The sequence below is a fragment of the Stenella coeruleoalba genome (assembly GCF_951394435.1).
Source record: "Stenella coeruleoalba genome assembly, chromosome: 3".
Lineage (NCBI taxonomy): Eukaryota > Metazoa > Chordata > Mammalia > Artiodactyla > Delphinidae > Stenella > Stenella coeruleoalba.
In genome coordinates this window covers 77,618,406-77,640,814 of record NC_137148.1, presented here as the reverse complement: position 1 = coordinate 77,640,814, position 22,409 = coordinate 77,618,406, and the positions used below count along the sequence as shown (strand labels likewise).

General features: G+C 38.4%; 1 protein-coding gene across 2 annotated transcripts in view; it reads right to left on the bottom strand.

The window, feature by feature from the left end:
- LOC307184301 (uncharacterized protein) overlaps positions 1–22,409 on the bottom strand; it is a 594,345-nt gene that overhangs the window by 17,895 nt on the left and 554,041 nt on the right. Inside the window, exon 7 of one of the 2 annotated variants that reach the window (XM_079917673.1) lies at positions 12,391–12,435. The exons of the other annotated variant lie outside the window; for it this stretch is intronic. The gene's annotated coding sequence lies outside the window, so the exon portion shown is untranslated. Of the gene's footprint in view, positions 1–12,390; positions 12,436–22,409 lie in introns of those variants that run through there. 2 annotated transcript variants of the gene reach the window in all.

Here is a 22,409-nt window from a genome sequence, read left to right as displayed (position 1 = left end):
CAGATATTCAGGCAGCACCTTCGAAAATGAATGCTCTCCACAGCCTGCCGACAGCAAAATGTGTTGCCAACAGTTAGTGAAACGCAAGAAACATGAGTGACTGTGTCTGCGGAAGAGATCAGGACACGGGTCTGTGTAGGATCAAGGGGCCTCACGCACGTCATCTGCCTGGACCCTTGAACGGGAAGGGCAGGCATGGTATGGAGAGGAGGCTCCTTGCCAAACTGTGTTCCTTAAAATCCAATTAGCAATGGAATCCAGCAACTGCAGCAGCAAGCAACACCAGCATACTGTAATCTTTTAAAAATAATTTATAAAAATGACATATTTTTGCATAGGTAATATATATGATACAAAATTCAGAAAGTATCTAAATGTAGACACAGTTCAAGTATGCCTCACACCCACTCCCGACAGTTCAATATTTCACTTCCTTGGAGAAAACCACCACTACTATCAGTTTCTTGTGTCTCCTTCCAGGGATCTCATGTTTACAGACACACATAAATATTTATGGAAATAGTATAATACTATGCAAATTTTCTGCAGTTTGATTTTTTTTTTCACTTAAAAATATTTCTTGGACATCATTCCACATTCCCAATGAGTTGCCTTTTTTTTTTTTTTTTAAATGAGCTACATCGTATTCCATTGAACGGACATATCATAAGCATTTAACCAATCCCACCTTAATGGACATTGTCTTAGTCCCTTTAGCTGCTATATATAGACTGGGCAGATTACAGAAAACAGAAATTTATTTCTCACAGTTCTGAATGCTGGAAGTCCAAGGTCAGGATGCCAGCATGGTCAAGTGAGGGTCCTCTTTTCGGTACATAGCTCGCACTTTCTTGTTGTGTCCTCACATGATAGAAGGGGTGAGGGATCTCTGTGGGCTGTCTTTTATAAGAATAAAATAACCCCCTTCATGAGGGCTCCATCCTCATGACCTAAGCACCTCCCAAAGGCCCCACTTCCTAATACCATCATCTTTGGGGGTAGGATTTCAACATATGAATTTTAGGGGGACAAGCCATACCAGACATTGAAGGTAACTTTCAATCACTAGCTATCACAAATAGTGCAATGGGTACAAGTATATCAATGGTAAAATTTGTAGAAGTACAAGTGCTGAGTGAAAGAGTGTGTGTACATGTAATTTTAATAATTTTGCAAAACTACCTATGGTTTAAGTTGTATCATATTTCACCCCCACCCAATGTGTGTGAGTTTATTTCTCGACACCCTATCACAATGTGTTATACAACTGTTTGCTCAGTACTTCAATTTGAAAGGCAAAAAAACACATTTCATTGTAGTCTTAATTTATATTTCCATTTTTTTTAACATCTTTATTGAAGTATAATTGTTTACAATGTTGTGTTAGTTTCTGCTGTATAACAAAGTGAATCAGCTATATGCACACATATATCCCCATATCCCCTCCCTCCCCTGCTCCCTATCCCACGCATCTAGGTGGTCACAAAGCACTGAGTTGATCTGCCTGTGCTACACAGCTGTTTCCCACTAGCTATGTACTTCACACTTGGTAGTGTGTATATGTCAATGCTACTCTCTAACTTCGACCCAGCTCACCCATCCCTCTCCCTGTGTCCTCAAGTCCATTCTCTACATCTGCAACTTTATTCCTGTCCTACCCTTAGGTTCATCAGAACCATCCCTCCCTTTAGATTCCACATATGTGCTAGCATACGGTATTTGTTTTTCTCTTTCTGACTTACTTCACTCTGTATGACAGACTCTAGGTTCTTCCACCTCACTACAAATAACTCAATTTCATTTCTTTTTATGGCTGAATAATATTCCATTGTATTTATGTGCCACATCTTCTTTATCCATTCATCTGTCGATGGACACTTACGTAGCTTCCATGTCCCAGCTATTGTAAATAGTGCTGCAATGAACATTGTGGTACATGACTCTTTTTGAATTATGGTTTTCTCAGGATATATGCCCAGTAGTGGGATTGCTGGGTCATATGGTAGTTCTATTTATAGTTTTTTAAGGAATCTTCATACTGTTCTCCATAGTGACTGTATCAATTTACATTCCCACCAACAGTGCAAGAGGATTCCCTTTTCTCCACACCCTCTCCAGCATTGTTTGTAGATTTTTTGATGATGGCCATTCTGACTGATGTGAGGTGAAACCTTATTGTAGTTTTGATTTACATTTTTCTAATGATTAGTGACGTTGAGCATCCTTTCATGTGTTTGTTGCCAATCTGTATATCTTCTTTGGAGAAATGTCTATTTAGGCCTTCTGCCCATTTTTGGATTGGTTTGTTGGTTTTTATGATATTGAGCTGCATGAGCTGCTTGTAATCCTTTGTCAGTCACTTCGTTTGCAAATATTGTACCCCATTCTTAGGGTTATCTTTTCGTCTTCTTTATGGTTTCCTTTGCTGTGCAAAAGCTTTTAAGTTTCATTAGGTCTCATTTGTTTATTTTTGCTTTTATTTCCATTTCTAGGAGGTGGGTCAAAAAGGATCTTGTTGTGATTTATATCATAGAGTGTTCTGCCTATGTTTTCCTCTCACAGTTTGATAGTGTCTGGCCTTACATTTAGGTCTTTAATCTATATTGAGCTTACTTTTGTGTATGGTGTTAGGGAGTGTTCTAATCTCATACTTTTACATGTACCTGTCCAGTTTTCCCAGCACCACTTATTGAAGAGGCTGTCCTTTCTCCACTGTACATTCCTGCCTCCTTTATCAAAGATAAGGTGACCATATGTGCATGGGTTTATCTCTGGGCTTTCTACCTGTTCCATTGATCTATATTTCTGTTTTTGTGCCAGTACCATACTGTCTTGATTACTGTAGCTTTGTAGTATAGTCTGAAGTCAGGGAGCCTGATTCCTCCAGCTCCGCTTTTCTTTCTCAAAATTCCTTTGGCTATTCGGGGTCTTATGTGTTTCCATACAAATTGTGAAATTTTTTGTTCTAGTTCTGTGACAAATGCCAGTGATAGTTTGATAGAGATTGCATTGAATCTGTAGATTGCTCAGGGTAGTATAGTCATTTTCACAACGTTGATTCTTCCAATCCAAGAACTTGGTATATCTCTCCATCTGTTTGTATCATCTTTAATTTCTTTCATCAGTGTCTTATAGCTTTCTGCATACAGGTCTTTTTCAGGTCCTTCTCCTTAGGTGGTTTATACCTAGGTATTTTATTCTTTTTGTTGCAATGGTACATGGGAGTGTTTGCTTAATTTCTCTCTCAGATTTTTCATCATTAGTGTATAGTAATGCAAGATATTTCTGTACATTAATTTTGTATCCTGCTACTTTACCAAATTCATTGATTAGCTCTAGTAGTTTTCTGGTAGCATCTTTAAGATTCTCTATGTATAGTATTATGTCATCTGCAAACAGTGACAGTTTTACTTCTTCTTTTCCGATTTGGATTTCTTTTATTTCTCTTTCTTCTCTGATTGCTATGGCTAAAACTTGTTGAATCATAATGTTGAATCATAGTGGTGAGAGTGGGCAATCTTGTCTTGTTCCTGATCTTAGAGGAAATGGTTTCAGTTTTTCACCACTGAGAATGATGTTGGTTGTGGGCCTGTCATATATGGCCTTTATTATGTTGAGGTAACTTCCCTCTATGCCTACTTTCTGGAGAGGTTTTATCATAGATGTGTGTTGAATTTTCTCACAAGCTTTTCTTGCATCTATTGAGATAATCACATGGTTTTTATTCTTCAATTTGTTAATATGGTGTATCACATTGATTGATGTGCGTATATTGAAGAATCCTTGCATTCCTGGGATAAACCCCACTTGATCATGTTGTATGATCCTTTTAATGTGCTGTTGGATTCTGTTTGCTAGTATTTTGTTGAGGAGTTTTGCATCTATGTTCATTACTGATATTGGCCTGTAGTTTTCTTTTTGGGGGACATCTTTGTCTGCTTTTCGTATCAGGGTGATGGCGGTCTCATAGAATGAGGTTGGGAGTGTTCCTCCCTCTGCTATATTTTGGAAGAGTTTGAGAAGGATAGGTGTTAGCTCTTCTTTAAATGTTTAACAGAATTCACCTGTGAAGCTCTCTGGTCCTGGGCTTTTGTTTGTTGGAAGATTTTTAATCACAGTTTCAATTTCAGTGCTTGTGATTGGTCTGTTTATATTTTCTATGTCTTCCTGGTTTGGTCTGGGAAGATTTGCTTTTCTAAGAATTTGTCCATTTCTTCCATGTTGTCATTTTATAGGCATATAGTTGCTTGTAGTAGTAGTCTCTCATGATCCTTTTTTTTTCTGCAGTGTCTGTTGTTACTTCTCCTTTTTCATTTCTAATTCTCTTTGTATGAGTCTTCTCCCTTTTTTTCTTGATGAGTCTGGCTAATGGTTTATCAATTTTGTTTATCTTCTCAAAGAACCAGCTTTTAGTTTTATTGATCTTTTCTATCGTTTTCCTTCATTTCTTTTTCATCTATTTCTGATCTGATTTTTATGATTTCTTTCCTTCTGCTAACTTTAGGGTCTTCTTGTTCTTCTTTCTCTAATTGCTTTAGGTGTAATGTTAGGTTGTTTATTTGAGATGTTTCTTGTTTCTTGAGGTAGGATTGTACTGCTATAAACTTCCCTCTTAGAACTGCTTTTGCTGCATCCCGTAGGTTTTGGTCATCGTGTTTTCATTGTCATTTGTTTCTAGGTATTTTTTGATTTCCTCTTTGATTTCTTCAGTGATCACTTGGTTATTAAGTAGTGTATTGTTTAGCCTCCATGTGTTTGTATTTTTTACAGATTTTTTCCTGTAATTGATATCTAGTCTCATAGCATTGTGGTCAGAAAAGATACTTGATACGATTTCAATTTTCTTAAATTTACCAAGGTTTGACTTGTGACCCAAGATATGATCTGTCCTGGAGAATGTTCCATGAGCACTTGAGAAGAAAGTTTATTCTGTTGTTTTTGGATGGAATGTCCTATAAATATCAATTAAGTCCATTTTGTTTAATGTATCATTTAAAGCTGTGTTTCCTTATTTACTTTCATTTTGGATGATCTGTAAATTGGTGAAATTGAGATGTTAAAGTCCCCTACTATGATTGTGTTACTGTCCATTTCCCCTTCTATGGCTGTTAGCATTTGCCTTATGTATTGAGGTGTTCCTATGTTGGTGCATAAATATTTACAATTGTTCTATCTTCTTCTTGGATTGATCCCTTGATCATTATGTAGTGTCCTTCTTTGTCTCTTGTAATAGTCTTTATTTTAAAGCCTATTTTGTCTGATATGAGAATTGTTACTCCAGTTTTCTTCTGATTTCCATTTGCATGGAATATCTTTTTCCGTCTCCTCACTTTCAGTCTGTATGTGTCCCTAGATCTGAAGTGGGTCTCTTGTAGACAGCATATATATGGGTCTTGATTTTGTATCCATTCAGCCAGTCTGTGTCTTTTGGTTGGAGCATTTAATCCATTTCCATTTAAGGTAATTATCGATATGTATGTTCCTATTACCATTTTAATAATTGTTTTGGGTTTGTTATTATAGGTCTTTTCCTTCTCTTGTGTTTCCTGCCTAGAGAAGTTCCTTTAGCATTTGTTTTAAAGGTAGTTTGGTGGTGCTGAATCCTCTTAGCTTTTGCTTGTCTGTAAAGCTTTTAATTTCTCTGTCAAATCTGAATGAGATCCTTGCTGGGTAGAGTAATGTTGTTTGTAGGATTTTCCATTTCATCACTTTAAATATGTCCTGCCATACCATTCTGGCTTGCAGAGTTTCTGCTGATCCCCAAGCTAGGTCTCTTATATACCATGTCCTACTGATGATATATTGCTTCCATGCACAGTGAACCTTGTGGCTAGGTTGGTCAGAAACCCCCAGTTCATGATAGAAAGCTCAGGCCACATGGTCTTCTGATGTGCCATGATCAGGGATTCAACATCTTTATCAATGCTTATTAGAAAGCCAGAAGTTGTTTCTCAAAATTAAAAAAGTTATCTGAAATTAATTTGCTCCCAAATCCTAGGTCTTCCCTGTGATTCTCTATTAGTGCTTGCCAGAGGTCCATATGCCATCTCTATTTGCCACATACATCATGAGTATTAGTGGATCTGGTGGATCCACTGTCAGGTTGTGGAGCAGATTGCCTTCTCTTAGACTCTAGGTGGATCAAAGCAGCACCCTCAGATGTGGCATATATTTTCTCCAAAATCCAAAAAGGCCCGTTGAGCATCACATCTCTTTTTAGTGGCAGGGGTATAAGGTGCAAAAGCTGGTCTTTCATCTTGGAGTAGATATTTCAACACTCCCAAGAGTACTGAACTCTCAAATTTCACTGAAGTAGTGGGCTACTGAATCGTCATGGGGCTAGCTCCTACTCTCTAGTTCTCATATGTCTTCCTAAGTCATCTGAAGTGCTTGCTATTTTCTGCATATCAGATCCAGTTAGTGTATATCATCAATCTAATAGAACAATGTATATTGTGGAATGTGAAGATAATCAAGGTCTCTATAAACTGTATTACAGCAAGGAGCAGGAGAACTGACAGAGTCCTAAGACAAGGCTGTGCAAGTAAACCATGCCATACAGGTAAAAGCAAACTGCTCAAGGTGGTCCTTGCAAATTCCTATGGAGAAAAAGGCATTTGCCAGATTGAAGCTGGAAACCAAGTTCCAGAGACCACATTGATTTGATCTAGTAAAGTTATTATGTTTGGGACAGGAACTGGAATTGGGAGTCACTCCCTGATTAAGTTTATGACAGTCTGTACTCTTTCTCTAAGACCTGTCCTACTTTTGAACAAGTGAAATGGGTAAATTTAATGGGGTAATGATAGGTCACTACCCCTACTTCTTTCAAGTCTTTGATGGTGTTAATATCAGCAGTTTCCCTGAGGATGCCATGTTGTATTTTGGTTCACTATCTTGGTAGGAAGTAGAAGGAAGTTCCAGGGTCTGAGATCCAATGTGGGGATTCCATCCATTGCTAAGCATGTCTATTCCAATTATACATTCAAGAACTGGAGAAATAAACACAAGGTGGGTCCTTGGACCTACGTGGTCACTGTTTGTCAGACTTAAATTAAGACATCATCTGTTACCTGCAATCATAGCCTCCACTTGGATTGATGGGTGACAATGGCATTTTGGGACCCCAGGAATTAGTCAATTCAGAGCCAATTGTAGTAATCCCCCAAAGATCTGGGTATTTCATTTTATCCAATGTACAGTCACTCTAAATCCTTTTTTTTTTTTTTTTTTGCAGTGTGCGGGCCTCTCACTGTTGTGGCCTCTCCTGTTGTGGGGCACATGCTCCGGACGTGCAGGCTCAGTGGCCATGGCTCACGGGCCCAGCCACTCTGCGGCATGTGGGATCTTCCCAGACCAGGGCATGAACCCGTGTCCCCTGCACCAGCAGGCGGACTCTCAACCACCGCGCAACCAGGGAAGCCCCACTCTAAATCCTTTGCAGAAGGCTTGGAGAATGATTTACATCATGTACTTCCAATCTTCAACAAGACAAGACACAGATTACCCTCCAACCAAGGAATTTGGGGGTCTCTGAATTGACTTAAGTCCAGAAACTAAGTGAGAGGCTATGATTCTCCACTGTGGTGGTGCCAGTCAGCTTTCTAACAGCCATAGCTAGAGTTTTATGTTATATAGATCAACTAATACTCTAGTAGACTTCCCATCTGGAGCACAAGGCACACCAAAGATCCTGTGGGACAAGTTACAATACTTCTTTGTTGTCCTTTATGGTAGATGCACCAGCCCTGTCTTCTGTGGTTAAGTGCTGCCACTTGATCTCTGGCACTTTGGGTTCTCATCATCCCCATTGAAATTAGGGAACCCATTTCAGTGGCAGAATCCCCTATGATCATACCCTGCCCACAAAAGGGAGCAACTGTAAAGTTTTCAAGGATGCAGGTACTTCTCTCTCTAATTTATTTCTCAATGCCTCAGTGAAGTGAGTATCTTCTGAGTAGGATTGCCAGATTTAGCAAAAAGACAAAACAAAAGAGATGTCCAGTTAAATTTGAATTTCAGATAAATAACAAAAAATGCAGCATAACTATGTCACTGCCCCAGCCCTGAGTTTTCCCAGGCCAGAACTAGTTCACAGCTGGCAGGCAGAGTCTGTTCAGCAGGGCAGAGAACTGAATGCGGGAAATCATGCCACCAGGATGTTTGCAAGCTAAGACTGGTGAACAGGGAACCATAGACCAGGCCAGGAAAGCTTGAAGGTAAGCATCATTGCCACAGGAGCAAGCCAAGAAAATTACAAGGAACTAGGAAGAGATGCTCCTTCCTCCTGCCATGACCCTCAAGCACCCTTTATTGGCAAGGGAGAAAAACTTACAGGAGCCATCTCCAATATCACCAACAGCACAATGAAGGACAGATTTAGAGCTGGCTTTAATAACTGACAGAGATACAAATGATAAAATTCTGCACTATTAGCATATAAATACACACGAGTCAATGGAACAGACCCAAAACACCAAAATAGACCCAAAAGCATTCTGGTATTTGGAATATGAAAAATTAGGCATTTCAATAAGTGGGGAAAAATCAATTATTCAAAAATTGGTGTTGAGAAAACAGAGGTCTATCCATAAAAATAAATTAATCTAGAGCCTTACTTTACTTCTTATACTAAATTCTAGATAGATTGCAATTTAAATGTTGAAAAAATTAAAACATAAAAACATGTGGCATATACGCATATGTATAAAATATCAGAACAGAAAAAAGTCTCAAGTATAATAGAAAACTTGGAGGTCATTAAAAAAATTTTCCTATACTAAAAAATAATCTGTAGGGAATTCCCTGGTGGTCCAGTGGTTAGGACTAGGCACTTTCATTGCCATGGCCCAGGTTCCATCCCTGGTCAGGGAACTGAGATTCTGCAAGCTGCACAGCACAGCTAAAAAAAAAAAAAAAAAAAATCTATAGAGTAAAATATTGTGAAAAGTCAAAAGACAAATGACAACTGAGAAAAATGTTTGCAACTTATACCACAGACAAATCAGTAAGAAAAAGATGACTAACCTATTAATCACAAAATTACACGAACAAATATTTCATAGAAAAAAATGATACAAATATTTCTGTAATATATGAAAAAATGCAATCATAAGGAAAATGTAAATTTCACTCATATTAAAGGAAATATGGGGGGGGTGGAGTCAAGATGGCAGACTAGGAGACGCAGAATTCATGTCTCTGCACAACGAGGGCACCTACCAGGTACTGGTGGGGGACCATGGACACCTAAGGGGACAGGAGGAACCCCCAGCGACCAGGTGGGATGTGGGGAGTGGGGGGAGTGAAGGGAGAGGAGAGGTGGAGGCCGGACAGGACTGGAGTCCCTGAGGGGTGGCTGGGGGAGGGGAAGGGATCCCACACCTGAAGGGGGAAACTGGGGGACCATTGGAAGGACAGAGGATCCAAAGGGAGTGTGGCCAGGTTTCTCCTGCTCACTTGGGCCCTGGGGAGCCTGCTGAGATCCAAGGCCTGATCCTCTGCCCACCTAGGCGCCCTCCAGGCATGTGGGTCCTGAGGGAGTGGGAGGGAGGGGAGGGGGAGCAAAAGTAAAGGCCAGACCTCCGAGACAAGCAGCCCTGAGGGGTGACTGGGGAAGGGGAGGAGTTCCTACACCCAGTGGGACCCACCCATGGTTGGGGTCCAGCGGTGACAGGGGAGACCCTGGGGAAGATGGTGGGGGAGGGGCACGAAGGAACAGAAGGGAACAGGGCCAGTGCTTTCGCTGTCCACTTAGGCACTGGGGAGCTCGTTGGGCTCCTGGGCCTAATCCTCTGCCCTCGGAGCCTCCCTGCTGCCACACAGAGTCCAAGCCCTGCCCCTACACCCCCACCCAGGGCCTTACCTCTACACTCATAGACCCCCTCTGAGACCCCCTCCAACACGCTGGACCTAAACCCCACCCACACACCCTCACCCAGGGCCTTATCTCCAAACTCTGGAACTCCACACTCCAGTGGCCCTCCTTTCCACATGCTGCCTCTGCCCTTCTGCACGGGTCCTAAGCAGAGACGCCACGCCACTCTTGAATGTTGCCTCGCCTAGGCCCCGCCCCCAAGGCCTTTTCTGGCTGCATGGGTCCTGAGCCTAGGCCCTGCCCTATGCTCAAATATCACCCCCAACCCGCCTAAGTCCCTCCCAACCCTAAACCCCACCCATGCTTAAGTTCCACCACCCACCTAAACTCTACTCCCATAGACAAGTCTTTTTTTTTTTTTCCTCTTTTAGATTGGGGTTCTGTTTCACCTTGTTGATTCATTGCTGTTGCTTCATTTATATTTTTATTTTTCCTAATAAATCTTTTAGTTTTCTAATTTTATTTTATTCTTTATACTTTGTTATTGTTTTCTCCTTTTGGTTTGTTCCCCCTGCACCGCCCCCCCTTTTTTTCCTTTTTTCTGTTGTGGTTTTATTTTACCTTGTTGCAGTTATTTCAATTGTATTTTTATTTTTCCTAATATTTTTAATCTTTCTAATTTTATTTTGGTTTTTATTCTTTGATATTGTACTGCTCCTTTTTAAATTTCTTTTTTCTTTTTAAATTTTTACTTTCTTTTATTTTTTTGCCATGCCATGCAGCTTGCGGGATGTTGGTTCCCAAGCCAGAGGTCAGGCCAGAGCTCCTGTAGTGGGAGCTCTGAGTCCAAACCACTGGACTAACACAGAACCTCAGACCCCAGGGAATATTAACTGGAGTGAGGCCTCCCAGAGGTCCTAATTGCAGCACCAAGACCTGGCTGTATCCAACTGCCTGCAAACACCAGTGCTGGACACCTCAGGCCAAACAACCAGTTAGACAGGAATACAGCCCCACCCATAAAAAAAAAAAAAAATGAAACAACAAAAAAAATTGTTACAGATGAAGGAGCAAGGTAAAAACCTACCAGAACAAATTAATGAAGATGAAAGAGGCAAACTACCTGAAAACTAATTCAGAGTAATGATAGTAAAGATGATCCAAAAACTCAGAAACAGAATGGAGAAAATACAAGAAACATTTAACAAGGATCTAGAAGAAATGAAGAGCAAACAAACAATGATAAACAACACAATACTGAAATTAAAAATACTCTAGAAGGAATCAATAGCAGAATAACTGAGGCAGAAGAACGGATAAGTGAGCTGGAAGATAAAATGGTGAAAATAACTGCCAGAGAGCAGAATAAAGAAAAAAGAATGAAAAGAATTGAGGACAGTCTCAGAGACCTCTGGGATATCATTAAATGCAGCAACATTCGAATTATATAGGTCTCAGAAGAAGAAGAGAAAAAGAAAGGGTCTGGGAAAATACTTGAAGAAATTATAGTTGAAAACTTCCCTAATATGGGAAAGGAAATAGCCACCCACGTCCAGGAAGTGCAGGGAGTCCCATAGAAGATAAAACCAAAGAGAAACACTCAGAGACACATATTAATCAAACTATCAAAAATTAAATACAAAGAAAAAATATTAAAAGCAGCAAGGGAAAAGCAACAAATAACATGCAAGGGAATCCCCATAAGGTTAACAGCTGATCTTTCAGCAGAAACTCTGCAAGCCAGAATGGTGTGGCAGGACATATTTAAAGTGATGAAAGGGAAAAATCTACAAAAAATATTACTCTACGCAGCAAGGATCTCATTCAGATTTGACAGAGAAATGAAAATCCTTACAAACAAGCAAAAGCTAAGAAGATTCAGCACCACCAAACCACCTTTAAAACAAACACTAAAGGAACTTCTCTAGGCAGGAAACACAAGAGAAGGAAAAGACCTATAATAACAAACCCAAAGCAATTAAGAAAATGGTAATAGGAACATACATATCAATAATTACCTTAAATGGAAATGGATTAAATGCTCCAACCAAAAGACACAGACTGGCTGAATGGATACAAAATCAAGACCCATATATATGCTGTCTACAAGAGACCCACTTCAGACCTAGGGACACATACAGACTGAAAGTGAGGAGACGGAAAAAGATATTCCATGCAAATGGAAATCAAAAGAAAGCAGGAGTAGCAATTCTCATATCAGACAAATAGGCTTTAAAATAAACTATTACAAGAGACAAAGAAGGACACTACATAATGATCAAGGGCTCAATCCAACAAGAAGATAGAAAAACTGTAAATATTTATGCACCAACATAGGAACACCTTAATACATAAGGCAAATGCTAACAGCCATAGAAGGGGAAATGGACAGTAACACAATCATAGCAGGGGACTTTAATACCCCACTTTCATCAACTTACAGATCATCCAAAATGAAAATAAATAAGGAAACACAAGCTTTAAATGATACATTAAACAAAATGGACTTAATTGATATTTATAGGACATTCCATCCAAAAACAACAGAATAAACTTTCTTCTCAAGTGCTCATGGAACATTCTCCAGGATAGATCATATCCTGGGTCACAAGTCAAGCCTTGGTAAATTTAAGAAAATTGAAATCATATCAGGTATCTTTTCTGACTACAACGCTATGAGACTAGATATCAATTACAGGAAAAAATCTGTAAAAAATACAAACACATGGAGGCTAAACAATACACTACTTAATAACCAAGTGATCACTGAAGAAATCAAAGAGGAAATCAAAAATTACCTACAAACAAATGACAATGGAGACACGATGACCCAAAACCTATGGGATGCAGCAAAAGCAGTTCTAAGAGGGAAGTTTATAGCAATACAATCCTACCTTAAGAAACAGGAAACATCTCAAATAAACAACCTAACATTACACCTAAAGCAATTAGAGAAAGAAGAACAAAAAAACCCCAAAGTTAGCAGAAGGAAAGAAATCGTAAAGATCAGATCAGAAATAAATGAAAAAGAAATGAAACAAACAATAGCAAAGATCAATAAAACTAAAAGCTGGTTCTTTGAGAAGATAAACAAAATTGATAAACCATTAGCCAGACTCATCAAGAAAAAAAGGGAGAAGACTCAAATCAATAGAATTAGAAATGAAAAAGGACAAGTAACAACTGACACTGCAGAAATACAAAAGATCATGAGAGATTACTACAAGCAACTCTATGCCAATAAAATGGACAACCTGGAAGAAATGGACAAATTCTTAGAAATGCACAACCTGCCAAGACTGAATCAGGAAGAAATAGAAAATATGAACAGACCAATCACAAGCACTGAAATTGAAACTGTGATTAAAAATCTTCCAACAAACAAAAGCCGAGGACCAGATGGCTTCACAGGCGAATTCTATCAAACATTTAGAGAAGAGCTAACACCTATCCTTCTCAAACTGTTCCAAAATATAGCAGAGGGAGGAACACTCCCAAACTCATTCTACGAGGCCACCATCACCCTGATACCAAAACCAGACAAGGATGTCACAAAGAAAGAAAACTACAGGGCAATATCACTGATGAACATAGATGCAAAACTCCTCAACAAAATACTAGCAAACAGAATCCAACAGCACATTAAAAGGATCATACACCATGATCAAGTGGGGTTTATCCCAGGAATGCAAGGATTCTTCAATATACAAATCAATCAATGTGCTACACCATATTAACAAATTGAAGAAAGAAAACCATGTGATTATCTCAATAGATGCAGAAAAAGCTTCTCACAAAATTCAACACCCATTTATAATAAAAACCTTCCAGAAAGTAGGCACAGAGGGAACGTGCCTCAACATAATAAAGGCTATATATGACAAACCCACAGCCAACTTCGTTCTCAATGGTGAAAAACTGAAACCATTTCCACTAAGATCAGGAACAAGACAAGGTTGCCCACTCTCACCACTATGATTAAACATAGCTTTGGAAATTTTAGCCATAGCAATCAGAGAAGAGAAAGAAATAAAAGGAATCCAAATCAGAAAAGAAGAAGTAAAGCTGTCACTGTTTGCAGATGACATGATATGATACATAGAGAATCCTAAAGATGCTACCAGAAAACTACTAGAGCTAATCAATGAATTTGGTAAAAGCAGGATACAAAATTAATGTACAGAAGTGTCTTGCATTCCTATATCCTAATGATGAAATATCTGAAAGAGAAATTAAGCAAACACTCCCATTTAGCATTGCAACAAAAAGAATAATATACCTGGGAATAAACCCACCTAAGCAGACAAAAGACCTGTATGTAAAAACCATAAGACACTGATGAAAGAAATTAAAGATGATACAAAGAGATGGAGAGATAACCTTGTCTTGCATTGGAAGAATCAACATTGTGAAAATGACTATAGTACCCAAAGCAATCCACAGATTCAATGCAATCCTTTTCAAACTACCACTGGCATTTTTCACAGAACTAGAACAAAAAATTTCACAATTTGTATGGAAACACACAAGACCCCGAATAGCCAAAGGAATTTTGAGGAAGAAAAACAGAGCTGGAGGAATCAGGCTCCCTGACTTCAGACTATACTACAAAGCTACAGTAATCAAGACAGTATGGTACTGGCACAAAAACAGAAATATAGATCAATGGAACAGGATAGAAAGCCCAGAGATAAACCCATGCACATATGGTCACCTTGTCTTTGATAAAGGAGGCAGGAATGTACAGTGGAGAAAAGACAGCCTCTTCAATAAGTGGTGCTGGGAAAACTGGACAGGTACGTGTAAAAGTATGAAATTAGAACACTCCCTAACACCATACACAAAAATAAACTCAAAATGGATTAAAGATCTAAATATAAGGCCGGACACTATCAAACTGTGAGAGGAAAACATAGGCAGAACACTCTATGACATAAATCACAGCAAGATCCTTTTTGATCCACCTCCTAGAGGAATGGAAATAAAAACAAATATAAACAAATGGGACCTAATGAAACTTCAAAGCTTTTGCACAGCAAAGGAAACCATAAACAGGACAAAAAGACAACACTCCGAATGGGAGAAAATATTTTCAAATGAAGCAATGGACAAAGGATTAAACTTCAAAATTTACAAGCAGCTCAATATCAAAAAAACCAACAACCCAATCCAAAAATGGGCAGAAGACCTAAATAGACATTTCTCCCAAGAAGATAGACAGGTTCCAACAAACACATGAAAGGATGCTCAACATCACTAATCATTAGAGAAATGGAAATCAAAACTACAGTGAGGTATCACCTCACACTAGTCAGAATGGCCATCACCAAAAAATCTACAAACAATAAATGCTGGAGAGAGTGTGGAGAAAAGGGAACCGTCTTGCACTGTTGGTGGGAATGTAAGTTGATACAGCCACTATGGAGAACAGTATGGAGGTTCCTTAAAAAACTACAAATAGAACTACCATATGACCCAGCAATCCCACTACTGGGCATATACCCTGAGAAAACCATAATTCAAAAAGAGTCATGTACCACAATATTCATTGCAGCTCTATTTACAATAGCCGGGACATGGAAGCAACCTAAATGTCCATCTACAGTTGAATGGATAAAGAAGATGTGGCACATATATACAATGGAATATTACTCAGCCATAAAATGAAATGAAATTGAGTTATTTGTAGTGAGGTGGAAGGACCTAGAGTCTGTCATACAGAGTGAAGTAAGTCAGAATGAAAAAAACAAATATTGTATGCTAGCACATATATATGGAATCTAAAAAAAAGAAAAAAAAAAAGGTTCTGATGAACCTAGGGGCAGGACAGGAATAAAGACGTGGAGAATGGACTTGAGGACATGAGGAGGTGGAAGGGGAAGCTAGAACGAAGTGAGAGAGTGGCATGGACTTATATATACTACTAATTGTAAAATAGATAGTTAGTGGGAAGCAGCTGCATAGCACAGGGAAATCTTCTTGGTGCTTTGTGACCACCTAGAGGGGTGGGAAAGGGAAGGTGGGAGGCAGATGCAAGAAGGAGGAGATAGATATACATGTATAGCTGGTTCACTTTGTTATAAAGGAGAAAACTAACACACCATTGTAAAGCAATTATACTCCAATAAAGATGTTAAATAAAAAAAGAGAGAGAGAGAGACCTAGCTTGGGGAGATTCAAGTACGCTGAACAGGAGGCTCAGACCTTGAACACTGGCTACAGTTGCATCATCTCCTGTCTATCAACTCATGACTTTGGTCACCTGGGATGTTCCTAATGACCAACTATCTGAGAAATAAAAAAAAAAATCCTGGTTTAACGATGAGTCTGCACATTATATTGATATGACCCAATAGTGGAGAGCTATACTACTGTTCTCAGAAATAATCTTGTAGGACAGTAGTGAAGGAAAATCAGTAGCAGTGGTCAGAACTATAAGCAGTACATTTAGTTGTACATTTTGCCAGTAAGAGACAGCCAGAAAAATGGATGTATTCATAGGCAGTGGCTAACTGTTTGGATGGATTGTCAGCAACTTGGAAGCAACAAGAGGGAGAGATTGGTGAGAAAGAAATCTGGGGAAGAGATATGTGGCTGGACTAAAAATGGTGAATGGTCACAAACAGTGAAGATATTTGTGAACCAAGTAAAAGGTCATCAAAGGGCATTCACTTCAGAGGGGCTTCTAATCAGATGAAGAAAATGACACGTTTTGCATGTCAGTCAGCCTCTTTCCCCAGCTATTTCAGTGCTTGCTCAATAGGCCTCTGAGATAAGTGGCATCTGATAAGTGGCATGGTGGCATGGATAAGGCTCTACATGGGTTTAACAATACGGACATCCTCTTACTAAGGCTGACTTGGCTAACTACTGCTGACTGTGATGTGTGTGACACACATTTGGCAAGTGAGCATATGAAAAGATGCTCAACTTCATTTGTCATTAGATAATTACAAATTAAAACAGCCATCAGATATCGCCACACACCTATTAGAAAGCTAAAATCCAAAAACTGACAATCTCAAATGTGATGATGATGTGCATCAACAGGAACTCTCATTCATCACTGGTGGGAATGTAAAATGCAGCTCACTTTGGAAGAGGGTTTGACCTTTTCTTACAAAACTAAACATAGTCTTGTCTTAACATATTATCCAGGAGTTACGCTGATATTAGGTATTTACCCAGTTGAGTTTAAAGCATGTCCACACATGAATGTTTATAGCAACGTATTCATAATTGCCAAAAAGCTGGAGGCAACCAAGATGTCCTTCAATAGATAAACAGATAAACTTTGGTACACCCATGCAATGGAATATTATTCCACAATATAATTCAGAAATGACCTATTGAACCATAAAAAAACCAGAACCTTAAATAATACTGCTAAGTAAAATAAGTTTGAGATGGCTATATACTGTATGATTCTAATTAAATGACATTCTGGAAAAGGTAAAACTATACAGACAATAAAAAAAAATCATTGGTTGTGAGAAGTTTGGAGGAGAGAGGATTGAAAAGGTAAAACACGGGATGGAAAAAGTGAAACACAGGTGAAACTGTTCTTTATGATGCTGTAATAGTGGATACATTGACATGTGTTTGTTAAACCCTATAGAATTATATAATGCAAAGAGCAAAACTTAATCTATACACATGAAAAAATTATTTATAAGGACAGGGAATCCCAGAGAAGAATGCAGACTGTGACAAGAGAACCTAAGCATATTACAAATGTACAAAACGATCTCAAAGAAATGGGTGAAGGAAAAGGTGCTGACCTAAGTAACTGTGGATATGGAGTTTTTTAAGACTAAAGGCCAAAAGAGCTGCACATAAGTATTGACTCTAGTCAATAAAGTTTTTTTTTCTCCCATGGGTGTATGTACTGTATTAACAATTTTGATTCTGTTATATGTGTATACTGGAATTAAAACTTAAGTAAAGAGATGGCAGATGGTGGGATCTAGGGTTTACACTGCTGGAGGAGAAATATACAGATCAGCAAAACGAGTGGGCTAGAATGATCCATTTGGTAATAAAGACACCAGTAAGAACTCATGTTTAATTTAAGACAGATACAGATGATTACATTTAGAAATATTTATAGATATGTGTATATACACGTTAGCACACACACTCATATTTCTTTGTCAGCTGAGAGGGTCTAAACGAAATGACACCCCATTAGCATGAGCACACCTAGCACCCAGATCTTGGTTTCTAATGTCATTCTCCAATAAAAGGAAACAGGGATCCTTGGAGAAATGGCTGTCTCTAGGACTTGGGCAGGAAAAATACAAGATGAGCTTAGAGTGGCTTGTCAGTTTGTAGTACCAGAAATAAGGAAGTGCTCAAAAAGAGATAAACAACCACACTGATGAATGGTAAAGGGGCACAGGAGCCAACTGAAAGAGCTCCTAATAGCCAAAGCTGGAACAATTCAACCAACAAAATAAAGTAGTATTAGAATATAATCCAAAATATAAAATATTCATGAGCCCATACTTATACAAATGATTAGATAAATAAATGAGGAGAGACAAATCTCTAATATAGAAAAATTCCAAATAAATTATGTAACTACTTAATCCTAAAAGAGATGGAGCATAACTCCCACTCCTAGGTGTATTCTGTGCATTATGATGTCCTCTCAAAGAGTACAGTATGGAAAGGGGGGAAGAAGTAACCTTTCAGTGGAGAAACCTGACAAATACTACTTCAGCCAGATGATCAAGGGCAGTATCATCAGTGATAAATCATATTGATAGCATATGCCCTCGATATGATGTAATGAAAATGTCAATTTACCTTTGTGCTCTTTCTCCCTAAAATCCATTACGCCAGTCTAATCAAGGGAAAAACATCAGACAATCCAATGGAGGAGTGACCTACTAGTACCCTTCAAAATTGTCCAGGTCGTCAAAAATAAGGAAAGTCTAAGAAATTAAGTCTAAAGAAATCTGAGGACTATAAGTTATGTGGTATCTTGGATGGGATCCTAAAACAGAATAAGGACATTAGGTAAAAACTAAGGAAATCTGAATAAACCATGAATTTTAGTTAATAATGGCATACCAATATTGTTTCATTAATGTAACAAATGTTCCATACGAAAGTAAGATGTCAGTAATAGGGGAAATTGTGTATAGAGAGATATATGAGAACTTTCTGTACTACATTTTTTTTCTGTAAATCTTAAATGGTTCTAAAAATAAAGTCTATTAATAAAAAATATTGAGAGAAAAATATAAAGATGGAATAAATATATTTTAGACTTACAAAATCTGAAAGAATCCATCAACAGCAGATATCCACCACAAGAAATGTTAAAGAAGATCCTTTAGGCAGAGGGAGAATGATACCAGACAGAAATCTAGACCAGTACAAAGGAATAAAAAGCACCAGAAATGGTAACTTATGTGGGTTGAAGTTTTTTCTTAGTTTTCAAATTTCATTAAAAAATAGTTAACTGTTTGAAACAGAAATAAAAGCAATGTACTGGAGCATTTCTAATATGTGTATAAATTTTATGCCAACAACAGGATAAAGGCCAGCAAGGGATAAATGGGACTAAACTGTTATAAGATTTTCATTCTATACATATTAAAGGTACACTGTGATAAGATAAAGATATATACTATAAGTCTTAAAACAAGCATTAAAATAGCAACAGAGTTATGTCTAATAAACCAAACAAGAAGATAAAATTAAATAATAAAAATATTCAATTAATCTATGACAAGGCAAAGAAAAGGAAAAGGAAAAAAAAAAAAAACAAAGACAGATGGGTCAAAATAAAAAACCAAGGTGATAGATTTAAACCCAATGATATCAATATTCACATTAAATATAAATGGTATAAAAACACCAATTAAAGGCAGAGATTGTTAGATTGCATAAAAATGGAAGAACTTTTTTTTTTTTTTTTTTTTTTGCGGTGCGCGGGCCTCTCACTGTTGTGGCCTCTCCCATTGCGGAGCAGAAGCTCCAGATGCACAGGCTCAGTGGCCATGGCTCACGGGCCCAGCCGCTCCGCGGCATGTGGGATCTTCCTGGACCGGGGCACGAACCCGTGTCCCCTGCATTGGCAGGTGGACTCTCAACCACTGCGCCACCAGGGAAGCCCTAGATCAAACTTTTAATATAAAGACATAAACAAGTTAAAAGTAAATGAATGGAAATGATGTAACACTAATTGAAAGAAAACTGTAATGGCTATATTAATATCAAAGTAGATTTCAGAGCAAAGGATATTACTCAGGATAAAGAGCATTACATTGTAATGATAAAGGGGTCGATTAATCCGCACTATATTCAATTTTAAACATTTAAGAACCTAATTACAGAATATAAGTTCTCACCATCCCAATTTTTCACTTTTAAACAGTTGGCATGATGTAAGGCTTGCATGGTCCATTCATAAAGTCTTGTGTATTGTCCCAAGACTTTGACTCTCAAGTTTTGCTGGTTTTCTCAGTCATTCAATATATTATTCAATTTTGAACAGCATGAGTCAATGCTGATGAATTTTTAAAAGGGTGATATTTTGACATTTGCTGTGATTGTCTTCATACATATTTTATGAGAAAATACAAATTAGAGAGAATAGAGTCTGTATTTACTTTAACTGCAAATGTTAGTCATTGACAGGACCAATCTAGCAGGATTATTATAATGAAAGTTCTGTGGTCTTTTTCATATAAAATTCAAAATGATGTGGTGTCACCATATTGACCAAATATGAAGAACTTCCTCTTAGGGTGACATGACAGCAGTAGAACCATTAAAATCAGTGCCTCTATGAGTCATTTGATATTGATTTTTTATCTTCACTTCCTGAGAATTTTCTAAAGTCCCAAATTGCCAGAATGCAGTAACATGATATTTCTATCCAATGGAGACGATATTCCAAAGGTCATTCCATTTCTGGCCAGAAGACCATACAGCTGAGGGAGGTATGAGAGTTCTTATGTGTAACTGATGACATAGTAATTCAATATTACGTTTTTTGTTCCTTTTGATTTCAAAAGACTCACGTTGCAAAAAGTTAAGGTTGAGGTTAGTACAGGACCTACGTCTAGCTATTTGAACTTCCCCTGGTTTGCCTACTGATTCTGATTATATTATCAATTCAGAAATTCAAGAGATGTTCCAAAGTTTAATAATATTTGCCAAGGCTTTTTAGGTAATCGGTCATAGCTTTGCTAGCCCAGTGTTTGTTATTATTAATCTACATACTTTTTTTTTTTTTAATATTTAAGCTGAATATACAATGACTGTAGGGGAAATAGTGCTTGGCTATTCTCAGGTTTCTTTGCTTTTTAAAAACTTATTTATTTATTTTTGCTCTGTTGGGTCTTTGTTTCTGTGTGAGGGCTTTCTCTAGCTTTGGCAAGTGGGGGCCACTCTTCATCACGGTGTGCAGGCCTCTCACTATCGCGGCCTCTCTTGTTGCGGAGCACAGGCTCCAGACGTGCAGGCTCAGTAGTTGTGGCTCACAGGCCCAGTTGCTCCGCGGCATGTGGGATCTTCCCAGACCAGGGCTCAAACCCGTGTCCCCTGCATTAGCAGGCAGATTCTCAACCACTGTGCCACCAGGGAAGCCCCAATCTACATACTTTTAAATGATTTCCGAAGCACGTAGGTGTCCAAAGGACTTTTCAACCATTTTCTTTCCTAACAGATGAATATAGAAGAGGAATTCTCCTTCTACAAATAAACATGATGTAAGGATGACATCCATATACCCTTATATAATTTCATATCTGTATCAATCACCATTCACTGACCTACTTTCCTAAATACTTCAAATTAACTGCTGATTGTATCCCTTCAGAGAGTTCATCCCTAGAACTTGATATGGCTCTTGATAACTTCTGTGGTTGAAAGGAAGCTACTCACTGGAAAGCCTGAAGGACACCATGTGACCCTGGTTTGTCTAATGAAGCATTTTTCTTTTGCAGGCTGTTGTTTAATCAGTGTTTGCCTTGTGTGTACATTACATGATCTGAACGGGGTTTTCAGAGGGCTGAGGGAGAGAACAGAGAGAGCTCCTGCTTGCTAGAGAGGCTGAGAAGTGAGAGGTCAAGTGCGAGATAGGGCTGGAAGAGTGGAAGCTGCTATAGGAAGATTTTTTAGGGGAAGAGCTTAGATGATCTGTATGGATATAAAGGAAGCTTTTGCTACATAATGTGCCATATAATCCCTTCCTCCTCTCAAAAACATATTTGCAAATATATACATTAGACATCTATAGCTTTGTTGGAGGAAGTATGCTGAGACTGGCCTCAGGGAGAAAGAAGCATGGCCTCAGGGGCTCAGCGACAATCAGATTACTCCGGGAAGCACCACCTCCAAAGCAAAGGAGAAGAAAGTTGTCCACATTTTGTTGCTGCTCTTTCATTTTTCTGCTGCTTTCAAGATGGCAGAGTTTATAGGTAACATGGAGGAAAGAAAAACAAGATGAGGTTAACCTCTCTGAAGAAGAAATGATGAGTCATTTGCCATGAGAGTTAACTAAGTAAGGATTTTTTTTAACTCTTCCTGTGTTGCTTACAGAAACATATCTAAAGTGTTTTGATAAGTTCTC